A 10,962-nucleotide genomic window follows, 5' to 3' on the forward strand; every position below is an offset into this window, starting at 1 on the left:
GCACCAACAACTTATTCTAAGCAATGGTTCACCTATGTGCATCAACAACTTAAGCTAAGCAATACAAGCAAGTATGTGATAGCAAGATATATATATAACTTCAAGCACGATGGCTATCACAAGGTAAAGTGCATAAGTAAAGAGCTCGGGTATAGAGATAACCGAGGCACGCGGGAGACGATGATTTATCCCGGAGTTCACACTCTTGCGAGTGCTAATCTCCGGTGGAGAGGTGCGGTTGCTTAGTGCTCCCGAACGCCACAAGAGGCTCACCTTGAGGTGTGGTTGCTCGATGCACACCAACGCCACAAAGGCCTCACCCCAAGATGCGGTACTCACACCACACACCGAACGCCACGAAGGCGCCTCACCTAAATCTCCGGTGACCCTCGCCACAAAGGCCTAGGTCACGGTTCCACTAAGGGATTTCCTTCGAGGCGGAAACCGGGCCTTACACAAAGCTTGGGGCACACATCCACAACTTAATTGGAGGCTCCCAAGAAATCGCCACAAAGGCCTCCAATCCGTCTAGGGTTCCAAGAACCCAAGAGTAACAACTTTCTTGCTTTCACCTCCACGAATCACCGTGGAGAACTCAAACCGATGCACCAAATGCAATAGCAAGAACACCACAAAGATGCTCAAGTCCTTCTCTCTCAAATTCCAACAAAGCTACAAAAGCTATTGGGGGAATAAGAGAGGAAGAACAAAGAGGAGAACACACAATTCTCCAAGATCTAGATCCCAAAGATTCACTCACAAAGAGGTGATTTGGTTTGGTCAAAGTGTGGATCTAGATCCCCTCAATCTTTCTCTCAAAAAGATGCAAGAATCATTGGTTGGGGAAAGAGAGATCAAGCTCACAAAAAGTCAATCAACAATGGTGGTGAGCTTGAGAGAGAGAGGAGGAAGAAGAAGGAGCAAGCGGTCAAAAAACCAGGAGAGAGAGGGGCTTAAAAAGATGCCCCAATTTCTGCCCGTTGGGGCTGGCCAGTCGACTTGGGGCCGGTAGTACCGGCCAGCAAGGGGCGGTACTACCGCCCGTGTGTGCTGTGCGCGCGGAGGGGGAGCGGTACCTCCGGCCGTGGCTGAGCGGTACCTCCGGTCGGGCCGGAGCGGTACCACCGGCCGTGGTACCGGCCGCATGTCCCAATACCCTGGAAACATACTGTGAGGCTTGGCCTATTTCCGGTACCACGAGCGGTACCTCGGGCGGTACTACCGCTCGTGCACGGGCGGTACTACCGCTCGCGCTCGGGCGGTACTACCGCTCAGCCCAAACTCCTCTCTTTGGGCAAACTTAGAAAAAGCATAACTTGAGTATCCGGACTCCGATTTTGATGATCTTGGACTCGTTTCGAAGCTAGTAACAAGCTCTACAAGATCATGCAGGGAACCATCATAGTCCAGCAAAGGAGTATAGAAACAAATGATGAAAGGTTTGACCTATCTAAGAAAGACATACCGGTAAAACCTCCAACCTCGAAAATGCTACAAGTTGCCCAAGCAAAAAACCATTCTTGATGAACTAGAGCTTGTCATGAGAATACGCACAAGCTCTAAAACATCACATGGATAAGATCCAAATAACAACCAAGAAAGATGATGCAAGGATGCAAAGGTTTGAGCTCTCTCCGAACGATACGATCGAGTTACTCACTCGAGAGCCCTCTTGATAGTACGGCAACTAAACTATAAACCGGTCTCCAACTACACCATGAGACCGGTGAGAAAGAAACCCTATCAAGAGCAAAACTTAACCTTGCGCATTCCACTTGATCTTGATGATGACGGTCTTGACTGCAACAAGATGGAACGCCTTTCTTGATTGTGCTTGTTTGACGAAGTCTTGTGGATTGCTCCCCCATAATCCACCATGGGAGAGCTTCTTCTTCAGTGCATCTTCACATATCCATGATCACCATATGGATGGCAAGACTCAAGCAAAGGATCTCTTCGAGATGGCTCATATTGAACTTGCACTACATTATGTTGATGTCTTGAAGTAACTTGAGGGCTCACTTCATCTTCATCTTCAAGACATACTTGACACTTGATATCCTTCAACAATTTCTTCTTATTGCAACCTTGAAGCCAACAAATGGTTCAAGCATTGCCTATGGACAACACCTACAAATATAACTCAATGCAAACATTAGTCCATAGGGATTGTCATTAATTACCAAAACCACACATGGGGGCTCCATGCACTTTCAATCTCCCCCATTTTGGTAATTGATGACAATCTCTTTGAGAGGATTTATATAAGGAATTTAAGTAACAAATAAGTTGAATATATAGAGCAAACTCCCCCATTATATATGCATGTGTGAATGATCTTGACTTTCATTGCATATATTGGCATTCAAAGCCAAGTGGAGTTTCCTCTAAATATTCAACTATGCAAAGCAACAAGATGCAATGCAATAAAGGCACATGCTTAAGCACAAAGCAAAGACATAACCAAATTCCCTTAAACCCTCCAAACTTCTCCCCCATTGGCACCAATTGCCGAAATGGGTGAAAAATTTAGAAGGCCAATATAGTGAGAGTTCCTCCATAGCGTGTGCATTTCTCATAATTTGAGTGGAATCAAATGCACATATCCAATGACGAATATTCGGAAGGAATCACACTATAGATAGGATCAAAGATTGCAAAAAGATAACAAAGTCAAGAAGCTTCAACAAATGAAGCAAGCAACCAAATGAACCACAAGGAAGTTACCAAAAGAAAGATAGATATTATTGTAAGATCAAGAAGATTGCTCTAAATAATATGAGGAAGCTCCCCAAGGTTTTTTTGTGTGCACAAAACTAGTAAATTTGCATTGGAGTATAAAGTGCACAAACATGGAATCATCACTCCCATAATATCATTTAAAAACAAAAAATACCAAGTGAATCAAACTCTAATGATCACCAAAAGATAGTGCTCTAAATCAAATGAGGAAGCTCCCCAAGGTACATGCATAAATTTAAATGTTGCATTTGAATACATATGCATAACATGGAATCCTCACTCCCTCATTACCATTTAAAACACAAACATTTGCAATAGATCATAGATAGAAAAATAAGCTTAACACTTGCAACAAACAAATAGTTGAGCAACAATTAAGAGGCACCACAATAAAAAGGCTCAACCAAGAGGATATGTGAAAGGCACGATAAAGCATATTATAAGACTATTACAAGGATGAGAAAAAAGCATCATCATAGTCTTCAATGAATTATATGTAGGATAACGTTGCATAGAAAACAAAAATTTTCCTACCGCGAACACGCAATCCAAGCCAAGATGCAATCTAGAAGACGGTAGCAACGAGGGGGTATCGAGTCTCACCCTTGAAGAGATTCCAAAGCCTACAAGAGGAGGCTCATGTTGCTGCGGTAGACGATCACTTGCCGCTTGCAAAAGCGCGTAGAAGATCTTGATCACGATCGGTTCCGGCGCCACGAACGGGCAGCACCTCCGTACTCGGTCACACGTTCGGTTGTTGATGAAGACGACGTCCACCTCCCCGTTCCAGCGGGCAGCGGAAGTAGTAGCTCCTCTTGAATCCGACAGCACGACGGCGTGGTGTCGGTAGCGGTGAAGAAGTCCGGCGGAGCTTCGCTAAGCTACGCGGGAGATATGGAGGAGAGGGGGGCGGCTAGGGTTTGGGAGGGGGTGGCCGGCCACTTCAATGGGGCGGCCAGCTTGTCGTCTTGGGGTGGCCAGCCCCCTCCCTTGGCCCCTCATTATATAGGTGGATCCCCAAGGGTTGGTGTCCAAGTCTTCGAATAAGACCCGAACCAAAAACCTTCCATAAGAGGGGGAAACCTAGCCCATCTAGGACTCCCACCAAAAGTGGGGTTTCCACCTCCCATATGGGGGGGTGGCCGGCCCCCTAAGGGGGAGTCCACTTGGGACTCCTCCCCCACTAGGGTTGGCCGGCCATGGAGGTCGAGTCCCATGTGGACTCCACCTTCCTTGGTGGTTTCTTCCGGACTTTTCTAGAACCTTCTAGAACCTTCCATAGAACCTTCCGCGACATTTTAATTCACATAAAATGACATCCTATATATGAATCTTATTCTCCGGACCATTCCGGAACTCCTCGTGATGTCCGGGATCTCATCCGGGACTCCGAACAAATATTCGAACTCCATTCCATATTCAAGTACTACCATTTCAACATCCAACTTTAAGTGTGTCACCCTACGGTTCGTGAACTATGCGGACATGGTTGAGTACTCACTCCGACCAATAACCAATAGCGGGATCTGGAGATCCATAATGGCTCCCACATATTCAACGATGACTTTAGTGATCGAATGAACCATTCACATATGATACCAATTCCCTTTGTCTCGCGATATTTTACTTGTCCGAGGTTTGATCTTCGGTATCACTCTATACCTTGTTCAACCTCGTCTCCTGACAAGTACTCTTTACTCGTACCGTGGTATGTGGTCTCTTATGAACTCATTCATATGCTTGCAAGACATTAGACGACATTCCACCGAGAGGGCCCAGAGTATATCTATCCGTCATCGGGATGGACAAATCCCACTGTTGATCCATATGCCTCAACTCATACTTTAGGATACTTAATCCCACCTTTATAGCCACCCATTTACGCAGTGGTGTTTGGTGTAATCAAAGTACCTTTCCGGTATAAGTGATTTACATGATCTCATGGTCATAAGGACTAGGTAACTATGTATCGAAAGCTTATAGCAAAAAACTTAATGACGAGATCTTATGCTACGCTTAATTGGGTGTGTCCATTACATCATTCATACAATGACATAACCTTGTTATTAATAACATCCAATGTTCATGATTATGAAACTAATCATCCATTAATCAACAGGCTAGTTTAAGAGGCATACTAGGGACTTCTTGTTTGTCTACATATCACACATGTACTAATGTTTCAGTTAATACAATTATAGCATGATATATAAACATTTATCATAAACATAAAGATATGAATAATAACCACTTTATTATTGCCTCTAGGGCATATCTCCTTCAGTCTCCCACTTGCACTAGAGTCAATAATCTAGTTTACATTTGTAAAGATATAACACCTTGGCCTTATGGTGCTTTATCATGTATTGCTCACGGGAGAGGTTTTTAGTCAACGGATCTGACACGCTCAGAAACGTATGTATTTTGTAATTCATTTGCGTCTCAACGCATCACTCATTTCCAAATGAGTTGGCATTAAATATGTTTGATCTTATGGTGGAACCTTAATTCCGCGGTCTGAAATAAGTCACTAATATTGTCACATACAATATAGCTTCAAAGTTCTGACACTATCGGAACTACACCAAGTTCTCAAAGAACTTCTTGACTCAACATCCTCAGTCATTTTTCAAAACAAATGACATACTCTGCCTTCGTTTTGTAGAATCCATCACAATATTTAGAACTCTTCTAAATCTAACATAGACAACTTCTAGTTCATTGTGCTACTTTTAAAACAACACTTAGTCTAATTTGAGATTGAAATTCTATTTTGATATGTGACAAAATAAATATCGGTGTAACACCTTACAGCGATTTGTTTGTCATTTCTTCATACAAAAATATATATGTATATCCTTAGTTCTTCTAAAGTACTCAAGGATATTCTTACTGTCGTCCAATGATCATCATATGAATCATTCTGGTATATGCTCATAACACTTTATAGCACATGATATCTGATTGTGTACATATTATTCGTGATCTATAATCACTCATGTGTTTTTACTCATTGAGTGTCAGATACACTCAAGTCTTGTTAAACCTTCACATGACAAGAACATTTTCTTAATATTTCTATATTGAACTACTTCAATATCCATCATATGTACTTTGACTTAAACTTATTTATGTGTTTCAATCTATCTTCATCTTCATAGATCTTGACACTAAATTTGTTTCAGTCCATATCCTTTCATTGAAGTTAATTCTCAATGAAACCTTTTAATCAAGTATATAATTACATCATTTATAACCAACTATATGTCACCTACATAAAGTATTATAAATGTGTCTTAGCGCTCCCACTTAACTTCTTGCAAATGCAAGCCTCTTCATCGTCTCTGATGAAATCAAAAAACTCTTTGACTATTTCATCTGGTGAAGATTCCAACTCCGTGATACTTACTTCATCCAATTGAAGCTTGTATAGCTATCTAGTATTCCACGGACCAGCAAAACTCTTGGTTGTATCTTGTATACATACTTCTGTTAAGTAGTGTATTTTGCCATCCTACTAGCATATCTCATAAAAGAAATATGTAGTGATTACTAGAATAATCCACATAGACTATAAGCATTGCTACGGAAGATCTAATCTTATCGTATTCAACTCTTTGAACTTTGTCGTAAACAATTTTTCGACAAGTCAAGCTTTCTTCAAGGATATTTCATCCAAGTCTATCAATTTCATAGATCCATTTACTTTCATAAAGTATTCATTTATCTTGGATTTCATGGCGTATAGCCATTTTAACGGAGTCAGGGCCCATCATAACTTCTTTGTTTGTAGTTGGTTTATCATTGTTCAAAATCAATCCTTTGTTCACAAATCATTTATTTGATCACAAAGTAAACCATACCTACAAGGTTCAATATGTACTTCGATCTCCATGGCTAAAACACTTTGTAGTCATGGGAGCCATGATCGTTGTGGCCGCTTCCAAAACAAATTCCGATGCTGCGCTACTTTGATCATTATGCTCAGGTTCATAAACCTTATCAAATTATATTGTCCTCCCACTCAAAAACTTCACTAGAAACAATTTCTTGGAAATAAGAAACATTGACAAACACTTTTGTCTTTGTCTCCATAGTGGGAAGAATTCCCAATCAATTCTCTGGGATAACCAACAAAGACATTCATCCGATTTTGGTTGTAAACTTATTTACTTATGCTATGCATACCAAAATTTAAGAAAAGACTATCAGGTTTCATACCCATGCCATAACTCGTATGGTGTCATTTCAACGGATCATGATGATGCTCTATTCAGTGTAAAAGCGGTAGTCACTAAAGCATAATCCACAAAAATATAATGGCGTCATAATATTTTATCGCATCATTAATCCAACAAGGTTTGGATACATCTCTCGGATACTTCATCATCACTATGATACTCCAAGAAACGTGAGTTGTAGAACAATTTCATAACTCTCTTAGATGTTCGCTAAAACTTGTAATTCAAATATTTCCACCATGATCCAATCATAGATATTTGACTTTTCTATTACGATGATTTCCACTTCATGCTGAAATTTATTTGAATCCATTCAAAATGTTTCAAACTTTTCCTTATTGAATATATCCACATATATACTCAATTCATTGTTTGAAAGTTTTCATGAAGTAGAAGAATCTCCCGCACACAACTATGCCCAGTGAACCACATACATCATCATGTATTTTTCACTAAGTTAGTTGCCCGTTCAACTTTTGGCCTATGAACGGTATTTTAATCATTCTCTTTATAAAAGATTTGCAAGCGCCAAATGATTCAAAAATCAAATGACTCCAAAAATCCATTTGCATGGAGTTCCTTCATGCGTTCCTTTCTAACATGACCTAAATGGCGGTTCCACAAATAAGTGGAATTTCAAATCATTTGCCTTATGGCATTTTAGCGTCAGTGTTATGTATGTGTGTTTCACCATTAAGATTTATAATAACTTATCCATCGTACATGGAGTAATGTCATAATTTAAACAACTCATTGTTTTATTTGACCAGAGCAAAATAACAATTTATTAAGCTCTTTATTATAAATTCTAAGGGCTAGATAGAATGTCAACGACGAACATAATAACACTTTATTTTTGTTTCTGACGTGCATTCCTATCATATTCCTTGTCAGTCACTTAGGCCATTGTATTCTTGTATTGCGTTGTTTTGTATGACACTTCATACCAACCAATATAGTACTAATACCCAAGAATTTCATAGTGTGACTTAACTAGAAATACAACCATAACATGTATATCATTTATATACACCTGAGCTAGACTTTCTAGTCTTTTCTTTTTCTTTTTGCCAAAATATCTTTTGCAGTTTCTCTTTTAGCTTTCCTCATTATATCAACTTCAATAACTTCTTGGTTTGTTGGTCGAATACCAATAACCTTGAGGTTCTTACTTTGAAGTTGATCATCATATGACAAGTGTTCCAGATTTCACTATTAGTAACTTTGTAATATGATGAACAATTTCACTCATAATTTTATCCATCATATCATGACGACTTTCCGAGACCATGTCTGTACATGCTAGGCTCGTAAAGTTTTAACCTTGGTATTTGCATGTGCAAATCTAGCTTGCACCCGTTGTATGCACTCGTAGAATCTATCACACCCGATCATCACGTGATGCTTCGAAACGACGAGTCTTAATAACGGTGCATATTAAGGATGGTCACTTCATGGATATGCGAATATTGTTAGTGCCCCAATAGTTGGAGGATTGTGACGCCTGGCGTCTTCAACCTTCATACATTCCCATAAAACTTATGAGTTTATGTAGTCTCACCAAATTATATTCTATTATCTTGTAATAAGGTCTTAGATATCACATATATCTCATACCTTGATTATTTCTGAAAACTAAATTTTCAGCTCCTTACTTTTCAAACAAATTTGAACTTCAAGTTTGACGGAGACAAGATAACTTTAGGTACTAATTGAAAACATAGCTCTTTTAATCAACAATGTGAGGTTTACTAAAAGTTTGCAATAGGACTTAATCAATTCTTGATTCTTTAACAATACGGTACCAATCCGTAAAGTTTCTTGTCAGATTTTAACAGTATTTCTATCTCAATAACAAGACTAGCGCATAGTAGAAAACGGATGCCAATTCTACAAAATTAATTCAAAATACTACTCAGACTATGTTTATGATAATTAGTTCATGTTTTAATCTAATTACTAATGAACTCCCACTTAATACAACATCCCTCATAGTTGCTAAGTGGTACACGATCCAAATCCACTACACCAAAACCGATCATCACGTGAGATGATGTAGCTTCAATGGTGAACATCAACATGTTGATCATATCATCCATATGACTCGTGTTCAACCTTTCGGTTTCCGTTGTCCCGAGGCCATGTCTGTACATGCTAGGCTCGTCAAGCAAACCCAAGTATTCCGCGTGTGCAACATGGCTTACACCCGTTGTATGTGAATCGTTGAATCTATCACATCCGATCATCACGAGATGCTTCGAAGCAGCGAACTATTACAACGGTGCATACGAGGGGAGAACACTTTATTATCTTGATATTAATGTGAGGGATCATCTTATAATGCTACCGTCGCGATCTAAGCAAAATAAGATGCATAAAGGATTAACATCACATGCAGTTCATATGTGATATGATATGGCCCTTTTGTCTTTGCGCCTTTGATCTTCATCTCCAAAGCACGGACATGATCTCCATCATCAACGGGCATGATCTCCATCATTGTCGGCGTAGCGTCAAGGTTCATGGCGCCGTCTTCATGGTTGTTCACCTCATGTAGCAACTATTACAACTACTTTGAAATACTACTCAACATGAAAATTAAAGACAACCATAAGGCTCCTGCCGGTTGCCACAATACAATAATGATCATCTCATACATATTCATCATCATATCATGGCCATATCATATCACCAAACCCTGCAAAAACAAGTTAGACGTCTCTAATTTGGTTTGCATATTTTACGTGGTTTAGGGTTTTCGTGTAAGATCTAATCTACCTACGAACATGAACCACAACGGTGATACTAGTATTGTCAATAGAAGAGTAAGTTGAATCTTCACTATAGTAGGAGAGACAGACACCCGCAAAGCCTCTTATGCAATACAAGTTGCATGTCGAACGAGGAACAAGTCTCATGAACGCGGTCATGTAAAGTTAGTCCGAGCCGCTTCATCCCACTATGCCACAAAGATGCAAAGTACTCAAACTAAAGATAACAAGAGCATCAACGCCCACAAACCATTGTGTTCTACTCGTGCAACCATCTATGCATAGACACGGCTCTGATACCACTGTAGGATAACGTTGCATAGAAAACAAAAAATTTCCTACCGCGAACACGCAATCCAAGCCAAGATGCAATCTAGAAGACGGTAGCAACGAGGGGGTATCGAGTCTCACCCTTGAAGAGATTCCAAAGCCTACAAGAGGAGGCTCATGTTGCTGCGGTAGACAATCACTTGCCGCTTGCAAAAGCGCGTAGAAGATCTTGATCACGATCGGTTCCGGCGCCACGAACGGGCAGCACCTCCGTACTCGGTCACACGTTCGGTTGTTGATGAAGACGACGTCCACCTCCCTGTTCCAGCGGGCAGCGGAAGTAGTAGCTCCTCTTGAATCCGACAGCACGACGGCGTGGTGTCGGTAGCGGTGAAGAAGTCCGGCGGAGCTTCGCTAAGCTACGCGGGAGATATGGAGGAGAGGGGGGCGGCTAGGGTTTGGGAGGGGGTGGCCGGCCACTTCAATGGGGCGGCCAGCTTGTCGTCTTGGGGTGGCCAGCCCCCTCCCTTGGCCCCTCATTATATAGGTGGATCCCCAAGGGTTGGTGTCCAAGTCTTCGAATAAGACCCGAACCAAAAACCTTCCATAAGAGGGGAAAACTAGCCCATCTAGGACTCCCACCAAAAGTGGGGTTTCCACCTCCCATATGGGGGGGTGGCCGGCCCCCTAAGGGGGAGTCCACTTGGGACTCCTCCCCCACTAGGGTTGGCCGGCCATGGAGGTCGAGTCCCATGTGGACTCCACCTTCCTTGGTGGTTTCTTCCGGACTTTTCTAGAACCTTCTAGAACCTTCCATAGAACCTTCCGCGACATTTTAATTCACATAAAATGACATCCTATATATGAATCTTATTCTCCGGACCATTCCGGAACTCCTCGTGATGTCCGGGATCTCATCCGGGACTCCGAACAAATAT

The sequence above is a fragment of the Lolium perenne genome, chromosome 4, assembly GCF_019359855.2.
Source record: "Lolium perenne isolate Kyuss_39 chromosome 4, Kyuss_2.0, whole genome shotgun sequence".
NCBI lineage: Eukaryota > Viridiplantae > Streptophyta > Magnoliopsida > Poales > Poaceae > Lolium > Lolium perenne.